At 42.0% G+C, this 9,009-nt stretch overlaps 1 protein-coding gene across 4 annotated transcripts in view; it reads left to right on the top strand.

The window, feature by feature from the left end:
- The first annotated feature begins 475 nt into the window (after positions 1-475).
- Positions 476-9,009, top strand: part of Glce (glucuronic acid epimerase) — a 73,811-nt gene continuing 65,277 nt past the window's right edge. The window contains exons 1-3 of one of the 4 annotated variants that reach the window (XM_060375603.1): positions 476-611; positions 1,292-1,354; positions 5,251-5,323. The gene's annotated coding sequence lies outside the window, so the exon portion shown is untranslated. Of the gene's footprint in view, positions 612-1,291; positions 1,359-5,250; positions 5,324-9,009 lie in introns of all 4 variants that reach the window. The other 3 variants (XM_021639937.2, XM_021639936.2, XM_021639938.2) reach the window with 3 other exon arrangements.

Genomic DNA, 9,009 nt, shown 5'->3' with positions numbered 1-9,009 from the left:
AACAGCGCCTCGATTTATACCTGCATTAAGTTCAGGTGCTCTACTAAACCAGGTGTCTCTACGGCAGCCGAGCGGGACCAAACTCTACCCATGTCCCCTCAGCTACCTCGTAAAGGCCGAGGTTCAGGGACTTGAGGTCCGCAACACCTTTACCCGCAATTTATTGCTGAGAGGCGGGTAGAATCACCTTTCCTCTTTTGCAATTGGTCCTCGTGGTCGGCGAGTTCCGCCTCTTGCGCTGCCACCGCTGACAGGTTTTCGGCGCTGTCCTTCCGGGAGGCCCCGCCCCCTGGGGGCCCCGCCCCCGAGGGCGGGCAGGCCCCGCGTGACCCCGCCTCCCACGCCGTCGCCGACAGGCTCCCGGGGCTGCCACTCGAGGAGCCTCCGCCCCCTGCCACGGCCTCGCCCCTCGCGTGGCTGCGATCTCGCGGGAAGAGCCGCGGGCACGGCGGCTGGGCTCCCCGGCGGCGCGCGGAGCGGGCGGGCTCTCGCACACGAGCGCTTCCTCGCCGAGGGGTTGGAGCTGCGCCGCGCAGGCCTGGGCCGCCGAGTCTCCGCGGCCGCGTCGGTCCGACCCGGGGCTCGGGCCGCTCGCCCGCCGCCCGCCTCAGGTGAGGGGTGCCCCGCGGCGGCCGCGGCGCGCGGGCTCGCGGCGGGGGCGGCTCCCGGGGGTGCGCGGCGCCCCGAGCGCGGGCGTCTCGTGACGCGGCGGGGGTCCCGGGCTGCTCTGGCTTTGGGGCGTGGTGGAGTCGGTCCCGACATCCCGGGTCTCCGGGGTCGCGGGAGCCTCTGGTGTCCGGAGAGCCGTGTGCTGGCGTCGCGCGGGTCGGGGCGAGCGGACCGCCTCTGGCGACCCTGGGCAGTTGGGGGACTCGGGTACAGTTTAGCCGGGTCCCGAGGGCGTGGGAAGCCCTCCGAGCGGAGAGGATGAAGCGGGAGGGTGTCGGGGTTCCGGAGACCTGGGGAGGCTCACGGTCGCCCCGGTGATCGGGCGATCACCGTCCCCCCGGGGCAAGAACCGGCTGGTGGGTGTGGGTGGGGGCGGGAGCGCGCTCGGGGAGACCGGCGCTCGGGTTGGGCTTTCTGCTTCGCCCAGAGGGGGGCGGTAACTGTTGGCGATGGTCCCCAGTCTTTTTCGGGGCGACACGGAGAGTGATCTCGCCGTGTGGGCGCGGCTCCGCGGACTCCGGGTCCGGGGGAGGTGGTGCCGGACCCGGTGTCAGGAACCGCCCCTGGCTCCGCTCGTGGCGTTCGGTGGCTAACGTTTTCCATCTGGTCTCTTTCTCTGTAGTTGAGACTTGACTCGATTTTCACTTGGAAGATTGATCGGAGCAGTTGCCTAGTTGGAGACACCGTGGGTTTGTTCTCCAGTTTTCTTTTCTTTGCCCCGGGATTCCTTTAGGGACGCGCTAGTGTCGTCCTACGAGCGATACCCGGCTTGGGCATGCTGTCCGGGTGATTTTTTTGTTTGTTTTAAGGAGGCAAGTAGGCGAAGGTTGAGAGAGGATTTAGCTCCTGAGGGTAGGAGTGGCTGTGCTATTTGGGCTTTCAGTTCTGCGTAGTCTTTGATGATCCTGCAGGGTTAAATCCATGCTGTTTGCCTGGGTGCTAAGTAGTGCCCCTTCCAAAGCACTTCCAGACGAGAGTAACTTTTAAAAAGTATATATATAATGTAGATATGGTCTCAAGTAAGATTCCTGCAAAAGCGTCATTGGCAGCCTGTTAAGGATGGAGCTGTTTTAGAGAATCCTGGGGCATCAGTTTCACTGTGTTTTAATCTTACAGAGTCCTTGATGACTGCCAGACTTAGGTGGAACTTAAACTGACTTTTATGTATCTGCCTGTGAGTGGTTTTAAAATGTGTTTCAGAGTGTCTGTACATTTGCCTGACAATTCTCCTGGTTAGGCAGTCCAATGTGACCTTAGTCTAAAGAAGCATTGTTGTGGGGCCTGTAAACGAGAAATTAAAAAAAAAAAAAAAAAAAAAAGCAGGTAAATTGAAAGTATGGCAAAGTAAAGAAGTTTGCCTTGCCAGTATTTTTATCAGATTTTTTAAAAAGGTAATTTCTTCTGCCTTTTTAATCAGAAAGATTAGGAACAGGGTGCTGTTTGCAGATAATTAAACAAGCAAACAAGGGAATGTATTGTTTGTTGGGCTCAACTAATCAGGTAAGCAAGTATTTGGTTGAAACCAAAGCCCAAAAAACTCAAGTAGATCTTCGTCTTCAAACTTTTTGTTTTTTGTTTTGTTTTGTTTTTGAGAGAAAAACAAATGACAAAGCAGGCGAATTTCAGAAGCTTTCTTTTCTTTCTTTCTTTCTTTCTTTCTTTCTCTCTCCTCTCTCTCTGTCTCTTTCTTTCTTTCTTTTTTTTTTTTTTTTCCGGAAAGCTTTCAGACTTCTAAATGAGCATAGACTGACCCATCTGCAAAGACTGGGTTATCTGTTAGGTATCGTGATGTAGTGATTGAAGAAATGTATCCTACATCAAGAAGCAAACAACAAATAAAACCATTAACTTTCAATGCTGATAAGAAAAAACCATGTCCTTGGGATACAACTTTTTTTTTCTCCCTTAAATAACCCGAGTAACAATTGACATCTGTTGTGATAACAGAAGCTGAGCTTTCTACATTCAGAATTATTTTTTCAAAAATTGTGATCAGTAGAACTTAGGCATTAAGTAAATGTTGCCTCTTTGAAAATGCTTTTGTGGTGTAGGCATGAGGAAAATCTGTTGGCACACAAATGTAACTTACCGTGTTGGGAGGTGTCTTCAGAAGGAGAAATGGATGGTAGAGAGCTGTCTGATTTCATACCCTAACATCCCTTGAGTTCATTTCAGTGAGCAGCGCTGCTTGTGTGAAAATTAGTTAATTCCAAAAATGGAAACTGTGAGTTTGGGAAATATCCAGTATTTACAGGCTTCTGGCAGTGTTTCCACATCTTCCTCTTTGTTTAGTTATTTAAAAATTATGGAGGCTAGGGAGGACAAGTGAGGTGCAGGGCACAAGGTAAAAAGTGCATAGCTAAATGTTAAAACATTTCAAGATACTCAGTATTTGACCATATAAAAGGTGTGTGAATGGGGGTGGGGTGGGAAAGTGCTCTTGTACTGACTCCAGAAAGATTTTTTAGTCTTTGGTCAAACGTAGGCACGTTTAATGAATATGTTTTTCTTGTAAGGCATATGAACCATAAAAAGTTTTATAGTTTCATTATTACAGTTCTGAAAAGGAGAGTACCAAAGTGGGTTTTACACTATCATTCAAAACTCTGGAATCATATATACTAAAGCAGTTTCTAGAAAGACAATTGTAAGACATGCATTCTAATCTTCACTGTGCTTCTCTAATAGTGTGGCCTTTGATAATTCTTAGTCTTTCAGGGCCTCGGTTTCCATGTGTAAGTATGTATGCAAATAATGGATGTAAGAAAAGCCCTGTTAATAATTTGTACAAAGCTCAGTTCCAGGGATTGTACTGTATCAGTTTTTGTGTTACAGCTCCTGCAAAGATGGCATGTGTGGCTCGTTCTCAGGATATAAATAGTTTTGTATGTATATGTATATATCTGACTTCAGAAGCTTCTTTATAGAGATAGGAAGTGTTTAATTCTAGAGTACATATTCATGAAGGTAAATCTTTTCTTTGGATCAGTTAGCTTTGCATATTATAGTGGTCTTATTGTTTTTAGCATTTTTGTTTTTTGTTTCTAATCCTTTACTCTGTGGCAGAATACCTATGCAATAATGTTAGGTTCTTACTTAATTCTGGAGTAGAATGAGTGAGCTCTTTAGTTATTGGCCCTAGGCTTGACCCCTGAATTCCATCCTTATACTGCTTTCAACATAATGTGGATCTGTTCATTTGCTCCTTACTTAATACCCATTGTTCTTTAGCTCCAGGATTTAGTCCTGACTGTCATTACAAGGCCTTTCATCATCCCTTTGGCTCATCTGCATTTTCTCCACCATAAACCTCAGGCTCCAGTTGTACTAATGAGATCCGCTTACTGAATGAACTGTTTCCTTGACTCGGTCTTCTGTTAGATTCTTTCCCTGCTTAGCGTGCTTTCTCATATTGCTGTAAAAACTACTTATTTTTCGTTCTTCACACCCTGCATTTTAGATCCCTTATCCTCTCTGGTCCTTCTTTCTGTCTCCCTGGGCTATTCACTTAGGTATTCTTGTTCATTCATTCCCTTAAGTTTATTTATTTATTTATTTTTGCTGTAATTGGTTTGTTTTTTTTTTTCTGTATTCGAAGACAGGTTTATATTTGCTGTTCATTTTTGAATCCCTTTTGCTTGTTTATTCATACCTACATGTTTGAAATCTAAAAACCAAACACCTTCATAATGTCCAGCTTTCCTACACTCATCTTCTTCTAGATTATCTTCTCTTGCCTAACCCACAAACTGATATTAGGACTCTGGTTCTTAGCCTCATATTAAAAAGTGAGACTTCTAGTGCAGTAGGAGTTAATGTTACACAGGAAAACTTACAGGAATGTCCTGTTGAATTTTGAGGCAGCTTCTAATCCGTAGCTGTTGGATTGCTAGGTGGGATGGTAACTAAATCAAGAATTTCTGGTTGTGGACATAGGTAATTGATAGTTGTACCTTGACTGCTTCTTACATGGAAAACAGTATTTGCTAAATTGTGTGTGTATTTATACTGTCTTCGTGGTTACTTTCAATCCATTGCCTTTCATTTTTAAAGCCAATTCTGACATTAACATTACCTCCCAAGAAGCAGACTGTGACTATATGTAGGTCTTATTTATACCATGTTCTATGTTCTTTCATAATATTGCACTGCTTTCTGAATTAGATCGCTTATTTGGTGTTTTGTTACTGATAGGTATTTCACTGGCTTTATAAATGGAAGAAAGTTTGTCTATGTAGCATCCACCTCCCAGTACCTAAAAAGGAGAATTTGTGATCAGTTTGGCTTCAAAACTATTTAGCTATAAAGCTTTAGCATGTGTGGGCATTGCATATGCAGTAGTAGTTGAATAGCTCCCTCGTGGTCACATAGCCAGCCTATCTGTGAGGTATTTTCTGCATAACTAGTTGTGAACTCTGGTGTGAAACTACTATTAGAGCCAAGGATGATGACACACACCCATAAGTCCAGCACTGAGCTGGCTGAGGCAAAAGGGTTTGGAGTTTGAGGTCATCCTGGGCTAAATAATGAGAATTGGTCTCAAAAACAAAAACAGTGTCATTTTATGGTTTTCCCCTCCAGGAAAAGTGATGCTGAGGATCTTAGAGTCTTAAGGACATGGCTCAGAGAAAATCCTGAACTTGGATCATGTCAGGTAGGGACTCTATCTGTTTCTCTAATCTTGATATTTTTCCCTTCCTTTATCTTTTCTTTTCCTTTGCTTTTTAAAGGAAGACTCTGCCGATTACTGAGTTATTACTATCAGGCTTACTGGTAATCTCTTACATACCTAAAAATGTGCCAACTGTATGTCAACTAAGGGAGTTACAACAAAAGCGTACAACTAATCACTTTCCTGATTTGGGACGTGGTATTGTGGGTATGTGTTTGAATGAACTCATCTTCTAGTTCACTGGTTCTCAGCCTTCCTTTAATGCAGTTCTTCATGTTGTGGTGGTCCCAGCCATAAAAGTGCTGTCATTGCTACTTCTAACTGTAGTTTTGCCACTGTTAATCATATTTTTAATGTAAATACCTGATATGTAGGATATCTGAGATGGGACCTCAACCACAGGCTGAGAACCACTGTTCTGGCTCTTAGCCCAGGAATGATTTCTAATGGCTGGATTAATGAATTTTTATATATGGAACTACCAGTCAGGTAGAGACACTGAATATTTATATGGCATCATAACTTCTTTATTCTCTTTCTAGTTAGTACTTTCCAAAGTATTTGCTTTTCTACAAATCAAAATTTGTAGATTGTATTTGCTCTTTGTTTTTGAACTTCATAAAAAGAAATGGAAGCTAGTTTTTCTTTTTATTGGTTTTCTTTGTTTAACCTAGTGTCTATAAGATTCATTTTTGGGTTTGTATTTAATTTTTTTGTTTTTTTCAAAACAGGGTTTCTTTGTAACTCTGGCTATCCTGGAACTTGCTTAGTAGACTAGGCGGACCTCAAATTCACAAAGATCCTCCTGCCTCTGCCTCCTGAGTAGTGGGATTATAGCTGTATACCACCACTTCATTAAAAAGTGAGTGATAGCTTCGTATTAGCAATAATTTATTTGTTCATTGCTATATATTATTCCATTGCATGTGGACATATGTACCTATTCTGTATTGTATATTTGGGCTGTTGACAGCTCCTAGTTCTTAGAAACACAGTTACTAATAACAGTTTTATACATGTGTTTAGTGGGAATATAGAGTCATCTGCTGGCCAGGAGTTACTTTCATTTTAATATATTTGACACACAAGCACACATGGTGTTTACATGGAAGGTTCTGAGCTGCAAACGCTTTATATAGATCTGCAGAATGACAGTGAGATATTTGTAGCAGGTCGCTCTCTGCATGATCTCCAGAGTCCAGATGGTAATCTACCTAGAAGAAATTCAGGCCTGTGTCTTTTGCTTCCATCTCAGCTTCTCCCCCTGATTTACTGGGTAGGGAAAATAGGCTCATATGCTCCTGGAGCTTTGGAATGATGCCAATTCCTATGCTGCTAGAATTGAGTGTTAGTTTAAAAAAAAAACTTGTAATTTGATAAATGAAAGAATTTACGTTGTATTTCTTTGATTATAATAAAACTGAGCATCAGAAATTGGTTTTTAAAAGAACAATTAAATGTTAAAATATTTATAAGAAAAAGATTTTTAAAAAGAATTTCTTAAGCATTGTCTTAGGGACTGTTTTAAACTGGAAAGCTTGTGCAGACCAGGCAGGCCTCCAACACATAGATCTGTCTGACCCTGCCGAGATGAAGGTGCTACCACTCCTGTGTGTACTACCACTCTTGGCCCATTTTCCCATTAAGTGGAGAAATTTGGTTACCACAAAGTCATAAAATTTCAAAGACCTAAGTCTCAAATGCAGTCACTGTTACCTCATGTTTTTGTGTTTGCTTCTACAGATAGTAGATTTTCATGTGTATACACATCTCCAGCATGCTCAAGGAGTGGTTGTGGATGGCCACAGGCAGCAGATTTTCATGTATATCCACATGTCTTCAGCATGCTCAAGGGGGTAGTTATGGATCCCACAGATAGCAGTATCTGTGAAAATAGTCTTGTACACCAAGTGGCATAGTGCCCACTTTCAGTCTTTTGTGGGCTAGTTATCATCTCCTAATACAATGGAAAGGCTATACAAATAGGCGTCAGACTGTTGTTTAGGGAATAATGATTACAAAAAAGTCTGTACAGTTGCCAAGTGTGGTGGTGCGCTCAGGAGGCAGAGGCAGGCGAATCTCTGTGAGTTTGAGGCCAGCCTGGTCTACAGAGTGAGTCCAGGACAGCCAAGGCTCTGTTAAACAGAAACACTGTGTCGGGAAGCAACAACAACAAAAAAATAAAACGAAAGAAAAAGAAAAAAATCGGGACACGGCTGGGATACAGAGTTAATAAAATGTAACTGATAAGAAAAAATAAAATTAGATAAAAAAGAAAAAAGTCTGCATGTTCAATGTAGGGGTTTTAACCCCTGTAATATTTCCAACCATGGGTTGGTTGAATCCTCATTGTGAAACCAGTAAATATGAAGGACTAATTATATATGTAATATATGTATGTACATATGTGAGTGTGTGCATATAAATGTGAATGTACATGTATGTCCCCATGCATATGTGTAATAGACTGAACGTGCAAATATATGCCAGAACCTGAGATGAATTTTAGAGAACTGTTGGTATATTGTTCTTTTGGAATGTATACAATTCTTTCTCATTCAAATGCCATCTGGTTTCAATCCTGACATTGCATTGTGATGCTTATTCTCAGCGTCACCTGTCTCAGGTTTGTGTAGACATGCCACCATTGGTTCTTATATTGTCATTTAAAACAACCAGCCACAGTGCTGTGCAATGAAGAGGATAGGGTGGACATCCTGGTCAGGAGAGAAGATAGAGGAAGCAGGAGAGTAGGAGCAGAGGTTGGCAAGAGAGAACTTGATACCACATGGATAAATGAATTGGACCTAAGATATGACTAAAAGCAAGTATAATGGGTAAAATCTGGATGATAGGAAAATATGAGGGTTTGGAGGTTTAGGATGGAGTAATCATTGCCCAGCATTGTGCTCTAGGTTAATTAAAATAATCCTAGTCTCTGGTGATTTGGGTATACAGCTTGTTTAGGAATAACCACTGCTTAACAAAAGGATAAATCAATAGTAAATATTAATATCCCACAGCAGAGAACATTGATTTAAAATACTGTTTGGTTTAGATGTGGTATAGTATATCATATTGTGTACTAAAAATTAGAAAGGGTCTAAAAATGATTAGTATCTGGCTAGCGGCCCAGAAGGACGAAAAGCAGGGTCTGGCAGCATTTGGCAGTAATTTTTTATAAGACAAGTGGCCTTAGCATTTTTTATTATTAGATCAATTCTTTGACAGTAGCACTTCTGTTTATAGTACTGGTCCAGTACTACTGTTCTTAGAAGGAAAGCCAATTTTTTTAAAGAAATTAGACATTGGATGCCTGAAAGAAATTATTTAAAGTACAGAAGCTATTTGTTGTTATTCAAAAGAAGATTTAGGGGAAAAACTCTATATTAGACATTTTAGTATTTCTTTGCTTGTAGTTATGAGTTTTAGCAGAATTTTTATGACATTCTTGGTTAATAGTGAGGTAGAAAAATTGCAAATAAAAGTCATCATTTTTCTAAACTCTCATTTGCCTAATTAAAAAGCTAATCAGCCTTGGTATAAACATTTAAAAGTATGTATTTTTGTAAGACTTTCATCGTAGTAATGTGGAAGTAATTTATATCATACATCAAAGATCTTTTTAAGCTTGACTTAAATGTGATTGCTGAATAAATGCTTTGAGC

This window comes from Meriones unguiculatus, chromosome 1 (genome assembly GCF_030254825.1).
Source record: "Meriones unguiculatus strain TT.TT164.6M chromosome 1, Bangor_MerUng_6.1, whole genome shotgun sequence".
Lineage (NCBI taxonomy): Eukaryota > Metazoa > Chordata > Mammalia > Rodentia > Muridae > Meriones > Meriones unguiculatus.
Note: the sequence above shows the minus strand (reverse complement) of the source record. Positions and strands in the feature narration are given on the sequence as shown.